Raw genomic sequence first — 15024 nt, 5'->3', positions numbered from 1 at the left:
CACATGACTTCATTCACCAGAATGGGACAATTCATACATGACTCATGACTCACCAATGTATATGAGGTTTAGTATTATATTGTTACCTGCTGTTGCTATCTTGCCAGCACTGAAAATAAAAAAATTAAAAAATCTATATCACTGAATGTATATACAGATTTTTTCAAAAATAATTATCTTATACAATTATTTCCTACAGTCATAATACAATGTAATACCACATAATGCAATCATCAAACATTTCTAATATTCCCATATAGGATTCTTACCTGGTGAATTTACATCCAGATCAAGTCAAAGTTGATCTTCATCTGCAGAGGAGACATTGAAAGAGAAGGCAATGTTTCTTCACATTAATCAATATTGTACAACAATATGATGACACCTGGTGAGGCTGTGCATAGATGTATTAATATATGTATCATATTCTTTATTTTGTCTATGATGTCAGAATCAGTCAGTCCTGACTGAGTATCATACAATGATTTGTGAATGTGATTGTTATAGTGTATGATGTTAAATATAATGTTTTATATGACTGGTTTATGTTTTATGACAGTACCTACTTTAAGCCAGTGTGACATTAACATAGTGTAGGTGTGAGACATCACATACCTGCTTACATATTCATGAGCACAAAGCACATGTGGAGACAGTACTGTGAGCGGGTCTGGAGGTGACTAGGCGAAACATCCAGCCAATCAGGACATCAGGACCTGTTAACAACCTCTGTATTAGTTGGTGTTTGGCAAGGTATATAAAAAGAAGGTACGGACATCTATGTCATTTTGCAGTTCTGCAGTTTGGCCGTGGAATACATTGGAGTCAATGAGAGCCAGGTGGACCAGCTTAGAACAAACACTATTTCTGAACGACTGTGACCTTTGTGAAATACTCGGCCCAGGAAAATAAAAGAAGACATACTGTATCACACATTGTTTTCTGCTGTGTTGCTTTTTGATGTGTACACTGTATACGTTTATTGAGCTGTCTAAAGAGACAGAAACCAGTTGCCACGTTTGCTTAATATAAGCGACTTTGGGCTTAATTTTGTGAAGTTGCTTATAAATATTGGTAGTTGTCGGTTGCATTTTGTTTAGCTTAGTTGCTTATTTGGGCTTGCTTCACAATTTTGAATTTAAATTATTTTAACCTGTGGTTCTTAAATCTTTTCATGTCATGGACCCCCAAATGAATATGTATTTGTCCCCTAACCCCCATCTGAAAATGTTTTGTGCCAGGGAGCCCCGTACTAGATTTGTGTTGTTAGAATGTTTCTAAAATATTCCAAATATTACACATTTTATTTCAAGATTCTTTGAAAATAGCAGATCTACATGCTCACAAGGCGTCGCATTGCGATGCGTTGTGAGCTTGTAGATCGGCTATTTCCAATGTACTGTATAAAGTATATAGGTTTAAAGTGCTCATAATGGCCTAGTGCCCTAGTTGCTTCTTTTGGGTTTGTTTTCCTAGATCTTGTTGCTTATCTCTCACAAAATCTGGCAACACTGCCAGAAACTACACATGTCGCTGTTTAGATGCCTCAATAACATTATACAGTGTGTTTAGATGCCTCAATAACATTATAGTGTGTTTAGATGCCTCAATAACATTATACAGTGTGTTTAGATGCCTCAATAACATTATGTGTGTTTAGATGCCTCAATAACATTTTACAGTGTGTTTAGATGCCTCAATAACATTATACAGTGTGTTTAGATGCCTCAATAACATTTTACAGTGTGTTTAGATGCCTCAATAACATTATACAGTGTGTTTAGATGCCTCAATAACATTATGTGTGTTTAGATGCCTCAATAACATTTTACAGTGTGTTTAGATGCCTCAATAACATTATACAGTGTGTTTAGATGCATCAATAACATTTTACAGTGTGTTTAGATGCCTCAATAACATTATACAGTGTGTTTAGATGCCTCAATAACATTATACAGTGTGTTTAGATGCCTCAATAACATTATACAGTGTGCACATCAAACAACTATTGATTGGAAAACAACCTGTAATATGTCTTTTATATTCCTGAACCGATTAACTGACAAAGGACGCGCGCACACACACACACGCGCACACACACGCGCACACACGCACGCACGCACACACGCGCACACACGCACACCCGCACCATCTAAGTCAGTGGTTCCCAAATCACTCATCAGTAAACAAACCAACATAGACTATAAGCGTAGACATACAGGGTATCTGCACATTTATAAAGTGACAATTTAATGACTTTAAGTCCTTTTTAATACCAAATTGGCCAAATTGTCAAATATTGCCAAAAGAAAAGGGCAAATAGCTGATCTACAAGCTCACAAGAGCTTTTACAGGATCTCCTCACTGGTCAGTAGGAATACATTGAGGACTCTAACAGGAGCACTCATCTAATGTCACTTAGACTATGCACCTCAAACACGTCCACAATCACAACACCAGAGGGAGCTCCACAAATCACGTTCAACCCAGATTTGGCTCAAACAAGGGGTTAACTTTGTTTTACTGCTATGCCACCAAAATGTGGAATGCCTGAACAGTTTGGGAACCCTTGATCTAAGTGGATGTTAGTGTGTCTTAAAGGAGGAGTTCACCCAAAAAATTACTTATTTTCTATCAATTGCACACCCCATGAAGCCTTGAATCCATGGATTTATTTTTGTTTTTGTGGCATTCCTAAGCTAATAATTTGATTCCCGTCTCCTACCGGCTAATGTATCCGGTAGGAGACACAAAGTAGATCATTTGTGTCTCCTACCGGATACACACCCGGTCATCAAATTATTGGCTTAGGAATGCCACAAAAACAAAAATAAATCCATGGATTCAAGGCTTCATGGGGTGTGCAATTGATAGAAAATAAGTCCTTTTTTGGGTGAACTTCTCCTTTAAGCCTGATTTATACTTTGTCAATCGTCATCATGAGTGTCGCAATGCATGGAAAATAGCTGATCTACAAGCTCACAACGCATCGTATGCACAAGACATTGTGAATGTGTAGATCAGCTGTTTTCGCCTAATGACGTGTTGCTGAAACTTTGATTGAATGTGTGTGAAGAGACATTAAAACACTGATTGTTTCTGTTCCATAGACTGTGTTCATTATGTTCACAATATTTAAGCTGTCTACAGAGCATATGTCTACAGATCTACATGTTCAACACTTAATAATTACTGTCATGTCTACTATACAACAGTGGTTCTCAACCTGTGGCCCAGGGGGTCCCCACATGATTTTTTTTTGGGGGGGTCCCCAGATGACAGTGAAGTGACAATCTAAGGACTTTTAATACCTTTTTAGTAGCTCAAAAAGAAAGAAAAGAAAAAGAGCATTACTGCATCAAAAGTAATCAACAAACTATACTATAAAAACTGGTCAATCAACCAAATTGTCAAACAGTGTAAGAAAGATGCATTTTCTTTTGAAGCAGATCTAGAAGCTCACAACGCCTTGCAAATGCGAGCTTGTACATCTGCTACTTTCACAATATTTATCTGTGGAACCGAAAATTGAATGCCTCATCTCCTACATTTCCAAATGCTTATCAGGGTGGGAGGTCCCCAATTCAAATGATTATTTTGGGGGGTCCCCAGTTCAAATATGATCATTTTGGGGGGTCCCCAGTTCAAATATGATTATTTTGGGGGGTCCCCAGTACAAATATGATTACTTTGGGAGGCCGCTGCCTGAAAAAGTTGAGAATCACTGCTATACAGCAATGATAAGAAGTTCACCCACTCATACATATTCTTCATATTCATATAATATCCTGCATTAAAATTAACTTACGAGAGGGCCGGCCAGCCGGAGGCCATGTCACTCTGACTCAGATATAACCATAAACAAACCTCATACGCCCATACTGTATATAGGCAGGACCACGGCCACGTCACTCTGACTCAGACATAAGAAATAATATAAGACAGAGGCAAACATTTAGAAAATAGCTGATCTACAAGCTCACAACGCCTGTGCCTTGCGAGGCATTGTGAGCTTGTAGATCGGCTATGCCTCAACTCCTGCATTCCAAGTGCTTGTCAGGGTGAGGGGTCCCCAGTTCAAATATGATTATTTTGGGGGGTCACGGCCTGAAAAGGTTGAGAACCACTGGCTTAGATGAGGAGTTATTTTGTTGCATTGGAATTGCTGAGGTTTTAGACATATTTTAGTTTGTTCAAGACAGTATATTTAAATGTAATATTGTGTGGTTATTTGGTTATTTTGTGCTGCACCACTAGGCTATAAAGATATTAATTTAGTTTACTCGTTTTGAACCAATGCTGCACTAATTTGACATAAAAATTACAGCAATTCACTTTGTGGGTGCATTTTCATATGCACCCACACGCACAACCGTTAACTTCACCTTGTCAAAACAAGATGGCGCCGACATGCACAGCGGCAAACTTCACCCTGTCAAAACAAGATGGCGGTCATGTGTAGGTACTATACAACAGTGGTTCTCAACCTGTGGGTTGAGAACCCACAGGTTGATTTATTTTGGGGGGGGGTCCCCAGATCACAGTGAAGTGACAATTTAAGGACTAAACACCTTTTTAGTACCTCAAAAAGAAAGAAAAGAAAAATACCATTACTGCATCAAAAGTAATCAACAAATTAAATTATACTATAAAAACTGGTCAATCGGCCAAATTGTCAAATAATATAAGAAAGAGGCTTTTTTTCTTATCTACAAGATCTACAAGCTCACAACGCCTTGCAAATGTGAGCTTGTGAGCAATATTTATCTATACCGAAAATTGAATGCCTCAACTCCTACAATTCCAAGTGCTTATCAGGGTGGGGGGTCCCCAATTCAAATATGATTATTTTGGGGGTTCCTAGTTCAAATAGGATTATATTAGGGGGTCCCCAGTTCAAATCTGATTATTTTTGGGGGACCTCAGTTCAAATATGATTATTTTGGGGGTCCCCAGTTCAAATATGATTACCTTGGGGGTCCCCAGTTCAAATATGATTATTTTGGGAGGTCGCGGCCTGAAAAGGTTGAGAACCACTGCTATACAGTAATGATATGAAGTTCACCCACTCATACATATTATAATATATCCTACATTATCCGACTAATGAGAGGACCGGCCGGCCGGCGGGCGGACCATGGCCACATCACTCTGACTCAGACATAACCATAAACAAACCTTATACGCCCATATATAAGCAGGACCACGGCCACGTCACTCTGACTCAGACATAACCATAAACAAACCTCATACGCCCATATATAAGCAGGACCATGGCCACGTCACTCTGACTCAGACATAACCATAAACAAACCTCATACGCCCATATATAAGCAGGACCACGGCCACGTCACTCAGACTCAGACATAACCATAAACAAACCTCATACGCCCATATATAAGCAGGACCACGGCCACATCACTCTGACTCAGACATAACCATAAACAAACCTCATACGCCCATATATAAGCAGGACCACGGCCACGTCACTCAGACTCAGACATAACCATAAACAAACCTCATACGCCCATATATAAGCAGGACCATGGCCACGTCACTCTGACTCAGACATAACCATAAACAAACCTCATATGCCCATATATAAGCAGGACCACGGCCACATCACTCTGACTCAGACATAACCATAAACAAACCTCATACGCCCATATATAAGCAGGACCACGGCCACATCACTCTGACTCAGACATAACCATAAACAAACCTCATACGCCCATATATAAGCAGGACCACGGCCACGTCACTCAGACTCAGACATAACCATAAACAAACCTCATACGCCCATATATAAGCAGGACCACGGCCACGTCACTCTGACTCAGACATAACCATAAACAAACCTCATACGCCCATATATAAGCAGGACCACGGCCACGTCACTAGTGGCAGATATATATATATATATATATATATATATATATATACATATATATTCTATCATTTATATGGCATATAATGATAGATATGTCCTCATTATGACCGTGGGTATGCTCTAAATGTGTATTTGTCATTTCATTAGGTCTTTAACCCATTAAGACGGGAAAGAATCTGTCTTTTTTAGATTTCTTTGGCTATTAAAAAATAGCAGATCTACAAGCTCATAGCGCGGCACTGGTGCCGCGCTATGAGCTTGTAGATCTGCTATTTTTTTTAAATCGTGAACATTTGAGCAAATCTTAAATTATATGAATTTTGGCCGCAGACCCCCATCTCAAAATATGTTGTTCCAGGGACCCCCCAGAAGTTGTAACAGAGTAAAAAATGTGCGCTACAGAAAAAAAGATATTCAAAGATTTTCACACATTTTCACGATTTAAAAAATACAGATCTACAAGCTCATAGCGCGGCACTCTAGAAGTAAAAGTACTGAACATTTGAAATACTCAAGTAAAGTAAAAGATACCTTATGGGCACGACCCCACCACACTTTTATTTTACGTATGGGGCGGAATCTGCCAATGCTTTGTCAATGCAAATCGTGGATTCTTGGAAAAAATCCCCATGAATCCACGCATTTGCATTGACAAAGCATTGGCAGATTCCGCCCCAGAGGTAAAATAAAAGTTGGTTGGGGCCGTGCCCTGAAACTGTACACAAGTACAGTACTTGAGTAAATGTATTTAGTTACTTTACACCACTGATAACAAGACACCTGCAGATAATATACTACAGGACTCTCAGTGCTGAGACACACAGCTACACAACACAGCTTATGTTCATGTTAAACACCATGAGACACACAGCTACACAACACAGCTTATGTTCATGTTAAACACCATGAGACACACAGCTACACAACACAGCTTATGTTCATGTTAAACACCATGAGACACACAGCTACACAACACAGTTTATGTTCATGTTAAACACCATGAGACACACAGCAACACAACACAGCTTATGTTCATGTTAAACACCACCATGAGACACACAGCAACACAACACAGCTTATGTTCATGTTAAACACCATGAGACACACAGCAACACAACACAGCCTATGTTCATGTTAAACACCATGAGACACACAGCAACACAACACAGCTTATGTTCATGTTAAACACCATGAGACACACAGCAACACAACACAGCTTATGTTCATGTTAAACACCATGAGACACACAGCTACACAACACAGCTTATGTTCATGTTAAACACCACCATGAGACACACAGCTACACAACACAGCTTATGTTCATGTTAAACACCATGAGACACACAGCAACACAACACAGCCTATGTTCATGTTAAACACCATGAGACACACAGCTAACACAACACAGCTTATGTTCATGTTAAACACCATGCCAGACTGGAGCCTTGTTTTCACCTTGAATATCAGACTTTCATTTAACCCAGGGGTGATGCAACTTTGATGATGCAGAGGGCCACTATATTTCCACACTCACTCCAGAGGGACACAACTTTATGAACTTAAATACAACTACATTGGACATAAAAAAGACAATAGAATTTTAGTACTAGTCATTAAGCTACTAATATAGACTGAAATAATTAAAGCGGGTCATGTTTGCATGTTTGGAATTGTAACAGCTGAAATCAATAATATATCAGTATTCTGATATTAACCTGCGGGCCGCATTAAGTGAAGGTGGGGGCTATGTGTTGCCCCCGGGCCGCCAGTTGCCCATGTATGATTTAACTAATCTGGTCTGTAAGTATTACAATATAAATATAATATTACTTCTTATGATCATTTTTTCCACATTCATATAGTGCAATGCAATACCACATAATACTCAAACATGTTGTCCTGCTATAGGATGGTGAATTCACACATTCACCAGAGCCTTCATTCAAAGAGACGTTTTACCTTCATCAGAAGAGGAGACGTTGAGAGAAAAGACGCTGCTTCTTCACATCCATCGATGTCGAGTGTCTGAGTTCATCTGAGGGAGTTGTCTCTTCCTCAAACTCAACTAAGAACAACATCTGTGACGTCAATGAGTTTGAACAGGAAACTATGTGTCAGGAAGAAATATAAAAAACACACTTTTATTTAGATGTTGCATACATTTGGTTGTTGAGACATTCATCTTTATACATGGCTCTGTGTTGTTGCCAAAAACACAACATCTCAACATGCATATACAAACAGCAATAGTAATGGATGTTCCACATGTATATCACCCATTCTTGAGAATTAGGACAAATCATGTCCTACCAAAACATTTCAAATGATGACTTATTAACACACTAATTTAAAAAAATGTTGGGTGAAAATATATTCTTAAAGGATTTATATATATGAATTACATACGACTTTTTTTTTACATCTAAACTTTTCTAACATTTTAGTTAAAAAAACTAACCATGTGTATTGATAACATAGGTGTAAGAATGTACTATTAATATCATCTTTGTTAAAATATGTTTTAAAATGTGTAATTATATTAGCATTGATAGAAATCTAAGCAACTTTGAAAAATAAATTACTAACTACGACTGTGCTGTGGAACTCCGTCAGACTCCGTCAGATGTCAACTCTATCAGATATGCCATTTTATGGAGTTGACATCTAAACTGTGGGAGGTTGGCCCATTACATGGTTTAATAGTCAACACTTTGATCTTTTAAAATATATTTTCCCGGCATAATTTCAGAATATAAAAAAATTAAAGAATATAATTAAAGTTTTGTCCCTATTCTAACATGATACAAGTGGTATGTAAGGTTAATGAATGCCAATCAAAGCTTGGTCCATTACAGTCTGGCCTGCAGTGTATCTGAAATGTTCAAGGTTGTATTTATTGTTACATCTTGTGCACATGGTATGTAAGAGCAGAATGTGTTTTACTGCAGGCATCAAGTGTCTTTAAAACACAACCTGTCACATGATTGAATATCATTAACTAATACTGACACTCATACACTCTTCTGACCCTCAGCCTGAGAATAATGTGTTGCTGAGACTTTGATGAAATGACTCAATAAAGCAAAGAGTGTGAAGAGAAATTAAAACACTGATTGTTTTTATGATGACATTATTTCACATTACACTACATAGATGATCATTTTCAGTATGTTCAAAATATGAACTTTCACCTCATGAAGACAAGAGATTCTATAGATTCCACAACTGGCGGCCCTAGGACCAATGCGGGCCCCACCTTCACTTAATGTGGACCATGGGTCAATATATGAATATATATTATTGATTTCAGCTGTTGCAATTCCAAACATGCAAGTTTACATGACCGTTTTAATTATTATAGCCTAGTGAGAGTGCAGATACACAATGTGACCCCCTGGAGTGAGTGTGTAAATTAGTGGCCCTTTCCATCAAAGTAGCCCAAGCCTTTCCTCGATGCGTTCTGAGGGGCTTGTTACTCTACATATAGATACTGTATAGACCCACATGACATGACACTGTGAGATATTTAAGTGTTTTTTTTTTTCAATGTCAGGGTCTTCATCAGAATATGGATGTTCATAACATGTATCAGTGTACTGATAGATGCTGAGTGTTTCTGCTCTACACAACACTCATTTTAGCATTAAAAAGAGAAATTCTTATTTTGTTTATGTATTGAGACATAGTTTGCACATCTCTGTCGACTAATAGCTGCATGACAGGATGGAGGCTGCCTCCAGCGGCGTGCCACGGCTAACAGTAAAAACTGTCTCTGAAAGTTTAGAGCCTATAAATTGAACCGTCCCCAGTCCATTTGCGAATGCAATGGACACAGCTGGCAAACATTGCCTAATTTCACAGGAACAAATGAAGTTTGTGTCTTATTCTTGATTGGGGATTAGAGAGGGGGAAATGACGATAAAGCAGACATAAATTTGATCATTAACCTGTAAGTATTTACTAAGAAATCATCTGTTCTGGTGAATGCGTTAGAACTGCTTCCTAATCGAAGCCGGCATAGCTGGCTGGTCAGCTGGCATAGCTGGTCAGCTGGCATAGCTAGCTATCTCGTCCTCTCTTCTCCTCCTCCCTTTTGGTTGTGTGGGTTTGTGTCCCACTGGTGCAATTGTAATTATCACTGTACGGACTCACGCTCTAGTAAGGCCAGCCACTAATTCCACATCCGGGGACCCGCTCCTCAGGGTTTCTTTTATCTCCCATGTCGCATTTCCATGGACTGTCATTACGGACCCCCAGCTGCAGATCAAGAGTGTGATGCGGACCTGGCCTCTCCATGGAGCACGACTGTGGATTTCTACTACATTACACTATACCACTACACTATACTGTATATTATCTTAACATTCTTATACCATTATATACTGTATACACATTATTGTTGTACTATGTTATACATTACATTACATTGCAGTCATTTAGCAGACGCTTTTATCCAAAGCGACTTACAATAAGTGTATTCAACATAGGTAGGGAACGAAAACTACTAATCACCAGAAGTCTTTAGTGAATTTTCTGCAAAAACAAGCAACCAAGAGTATACCTAGCGCTTAAGGTAAAAGTGCAATATATCAGCTACCTACCTTCTTAAACAGATGAGACAAAATAGCTAAATCAAATGAGCATGAGCTAAAACAAATAAGTTCGACTAAACAAGATCCAATAAACAATACAACAATAGAAAACAAGCGTTCGTACAACTAGTTAACAACAAGTAGGTCAGGCAGAGAGGAAGGGTAGTGTTTCCTGAAGAGGTGGGTTTTCAGCCTGCGGCAAAATCTTACACTATTATATTTGCTACTATTGTTATTTCTACTACTTGTATCTCTCTCTGTCTCTCCTCCCACTCTCTCTCTATTATTTTCCCCCCGACACGGTCGAGGCAGAAGGCCCCCACCCTAGAGCCTGGGTCTGCCTGACGTTTCTTTCAGTTAAGGAGTTTTTCGTTGCCACTGTCGCAAAACTTTCTTGCTCAGGGTGGGACTGTTGGGTCTCTGCTCTACATGTAAAGTGTCTTGAGACAACTTGTTGTGATTTGACACTTTAATAAAATTGAATTGAAATTGAATTGAATAGCTGACTGGTCAGCAGGCATAGCGGCTGGTCAGCAGGCATAGCTGACTGGTCTACAAGGTGCGTTTTCCGGCCATAGGCGGGCTGGGGAGCGTCGGACTGACTCGAAAAAAGACAAATAAGGAAGCCGTAATTAAGCCCTGGATGGACTCCGGGGGGCACACAGTGCATCAGACCCCGAACCAGGCACCATTTGTTTGTTTCTATACACACACGGCCCGGATCCAACCGTACGCGGCCTACAGGAGGACTGCCACTGTCATTCAAGAACTAACATTACAGTTATTAATGAAACTGTAATGTAAAGAAACATTTCAAATATTTGATATCAGTCACAGCTGGGTATGAATAATGTCTTATTGACACCAGCAATCAGCAAAGGAGGAGGTGAAGAAAAACCCATCACAGCAGTTTTTAACTGAATTCACACACACACACGTGAAACAATACATTTAACCATTTAGACCCAGAAAGCCTATACGTTGTCATAGCTTTAAATCTGGGAAAGCATCCGTGTCATTTTATTTGTTACTATATATCGTTGTTGTCGGGCAGAAACCTCTTATCTCCATATTTTAACTTGTTGTGCTTTTTCCTAAATTAACGCCCAACTTGATCATATTACAAAAGTAGCAGATCTACAAGCTCAAAGCTTGTAGATCTGCTACTTTTTGCTATTTTTGAATTGTAATCCTGTAACAGTTTTGGACACATGAGGTTCTTCTACCCGACAGAGACCACATACAGCAACATGTTCAGAAAAGGTTAGGATTTAGAAGGTGTTTTTAGAATCAGCCTCAGGTCTTAATGGGTTAAAACACAGAGCTGTGACCTGGGCTACAAAACGGATCAGTAAACAGGCGAGCTGACAGACCACACACATGGTTTATGCACACTTAAAATAACAACCTCTATACCGGTGACTGTCACGTCAATTAACTGTCAAGTTCAGCTGCTTTTCCTCTGTACTTTCAGGTTGGTATCGTCCTGTGTGGCTTCCAGTCTTTCTGTAAAGGCCAATACCTTGTGACATCGGGAAGAAACTTCGGACAGGCTTTAATTCTGAACTAGTTCAGAGAGTCAAGACACCTGGGAGAGCAGGAGTTCTGAGAGAAGTTTGTAATGACATCAATATGTAGTTACAGTACATCACCTCCCTTTATGAAACCTTTATGAAGGAGCATGTATTGGCCTTACGAGTGAAAACATCATAACTGTCCTTAAATGACCTAGTCAGCTATAGATGATCAGTTCTGCTGACCAGACAGAGTCACTGTGGTTCTCCTCCTACAGAGATAAACTATCCTCCCTGTCTCATTTCCTCTTAGTGTTCACACTGCACTTCCTTTTCTCTAGACGTAAAGAGGAAGCTGCTTCTCTGCTGCTCTGACCACACTGCCCCGCTTTCTACAAGACTCTACATGCTACAGTTACATTGAAGCTACATGTGCTACAGGGAGCAGCCTGTTATGATGTGTAGCCTCATACTTGTTCATGCATTATGTTTATGCACTTAACGCCAATATAAGCTAAACAACTGTAATGTCTGGAGGGGGGGGGAAAGCAATCAAAATTTGATTTAAAATGAATTGGTGAGATCCTGTTAAGTACATTTTAAGTTATTCAATTCGGTGGCCAGATGGCAAAATAGGGACTTTTGAGTTTTTTTTGCCCTCAGTTTTCATCAGTGGTTGTGAACAAATTGAGGTCAAATCATACTAGAGAGACGGAAAGAGGAAGCACAATTATTTGAGCTGCGTGCAGTGTGTGTGTGTGTGTGTGTGTGTGTGTGTGTGTGTGTGTGTGTGTGTTGCATTCTTAACCTTTCAACTAGGCACAGATGAGAAGAATTAATATTCTTATTATATTATAATGAAACAAATGAATATTGAAACAGTTTGACATATTCAGAATCAATGTGTTGGCGATTGAACAATATATATTTGTGACAACACTAAACCTATATTGTTGCTGCACACATAGTGGTGGCTTATCCAACGGGCTTGAGGTGCTGAAGCACAGGGCACCAACCTGGGGGGGGGGGGGGGGGGGGGGGGCACCAAACGGTGTGAAGAACCCCGACATCTAGAAGCAGGGCTGCTAAAGGAGCGCTACAACATTGAAACGCGCCAGTGAAGCGTCCTTTTTTTTTGCGGAACCCCCCCCCCCCCCGTTGACAAAACGGGCCCGGGGGGCGCCGAACCGGGTCCAAGCACCGGGCACCACGAAGGGTTAATCCGCCCCTGTGCACACACTAGAAGTGTCTGTTCACATCCCCTCCACTACACCACTGGGTGTGGTGTCTAATGGGAACATTATGATTGTGTTCTATAGACCCCTTAACAGACGACGTCACACTGGTTGCAAGCGTCATACTGCGCAAGCGTCAAACCCATTCTGCCAGGTCTCGCTAGGGCGTGCAGCACTAGCCAACACACCAGAGGGGGTTGGGGTGTGCTGAAACCAGCGCACCCCGAAACAGGCTGAGAATTGATTCAATCATTTCACGTGATCACAATCACCTGTGCATCCAGTCTCAATGTTGGTAAACAAATAATTGGTCTATGGAGTTCACTCTACAGCAGGAGTTCCCAAACTATTCAGGCCGCGACCCCCCCCAAAATAATCATATTTGAACTGGGGAGCCCCCAAAATAATCATATTTGAACTGGGGAGCCCCCAAAATAATCATATTTGTACTGGGGACCCCCCAAAATAATCATATTTTAACTGGGGACCCCCCACCCTGACAAGCACTTAGAATCGTAGGCATTACATTTAGTTTGAATCGGTTCCACATAGATATTGTGAAAATAGCCGATCTACAAGCTCACAACGCTTTACACTGCGAGGCTATTTTCACAATGTTTACCTCTTTCTTACGTTTGACAATTTGGCCAAAAAGTTGTTAATAGTCATTGAATTGTAACTTTATAAATGTGCAGATAACATGTATACACTTACAGTATACTGTATACCTTTGGTCATCACAGAGATGTAGCGTTGGCTGGTTGAAACTAACTGTTGAGAGAGGCTGAAAGGTCACTTTCTGCAAAAGCGTCAAATTGAACTTAATAGCATGACATCATGTGATATTTATGTAGAGTTTAAACTAGAGTTTAAGCTACTGTACATAAATACCTGCTGTGTGAAAATCTAAAGTATGGATAAGTCATTTGTAATTTTTATGGTGAATAATACTAGAATCCCAAAGATTACTGGAAGGTATAAGATATAATAACTAGAAAAAGTGCTCCTCGGAGCACAGGTCTCCGCCAGGTCAGGTACGTTATTGTGGCCTCCTGGTGGCGCTATAATAGGCCAATGTGAAAAGGGTGCCATTTGTTCAAGGGCTTTTCACAGCAATCGGACACTGCATTCATGATTTGATTTTGTTCCAAAAATATGTTTGCAAAATTAGACCTGCTGGTGGCGCTATAACAGGCCAATGTGAAAAGGGTGGCATTTCTTTGTCGGCCTAATAGAAATGTGCGTGTGAAATTTCACGGAAATCGCAAGCTGCGTTCATGATTTGAGGCATTTTGTTCAAAACGGAACAATCCTGCAAACTTTGGAAGCCAATCTTAGGCAATCGGGATGGAATATGGGAAATCGGATAAATCCGTGTTGATCACATGACTATAGAGATACTGTGTACCGATTTGTGTGATGTTTGGACAAAATCTGTAGGAGTAGTATCAATAAATGTGTTTTGCACATATCGGCCTCCTGGTGGCGCTATCACAGGCCAATCTGAACAATTCCAGGGCCAGAGGTTCTGAGTTGGCATCCAGGGAGTGTGCGTGCACAGTTTTGCAGCGGCCGGGCCAACGGTGCCAGAGATTAGCTGCTAACGGACGGACAGGACGGACACACGGACGGACGGACACACGGACGGACGGACGGACAGGGGGTAAAACATACTCTCTCGCCATGCCTTTCGGCCTGGCGGAGACAATAAAACCCAGAGGTTCTGTAACCTATGTAATGACAACCGACTTGGTTATGAGTTTCACATCCTGCTTGAGTGTAAGAATGCTAGT

At 40.2% G+C, this 15024-nt stretch overlaps 1 protein-coding gene across 4 annotated transcripts in view; it reads right to left on the bottom strand.

The window, feature by feature from the left end:
* LOC308080329 (NLR family CARD domain-containing protein 3-like) overlaps positions 1–7945 on the bottom strand; it is a 56662-nt gene extending 48717 nt beyond the window's left edge. For 2 of the 4 annotated variants that reach the window (XM_080422142.1, XM_080422144.1), the window contains exons 1-4: positions 7850–7945; positions 616–716; positions 270–311; positions 87–109 (exon numbers count right to left, since the gene is read on the bottom strand). The gene's annotated coding sequence lies outside the window, so the exon portion shown is untranslated. The remainder of the gene's footprint in view (positions 1–86; positions 110–269; positions 312–615; positions 717–7849) is intronic. The other 2 variants (XM_080422143.1, XM_080422145.1) reach the window with 2 other exon arrangements.
* Positions 7946–15024: the final 7079 nt, after the last annotated feature.

The sequence above is a fragment of the Gymnoscopelus braueri genome (assembly GCF_963280865.1).
Source record: "Gymnoscopelus braueri genome assembly, chromosome: 24".
NCBI lineage: Eukaryota > Metazoa > Chordata > Actinopteri > Myctophiformes > Myctophidae > Gymnoscopelus > Gymnoscopelus braueri.
Note: the sequence above shows the minus strand (reverse complement) of the source record. Positions and strands in the feature narration are given on the sequence as shown.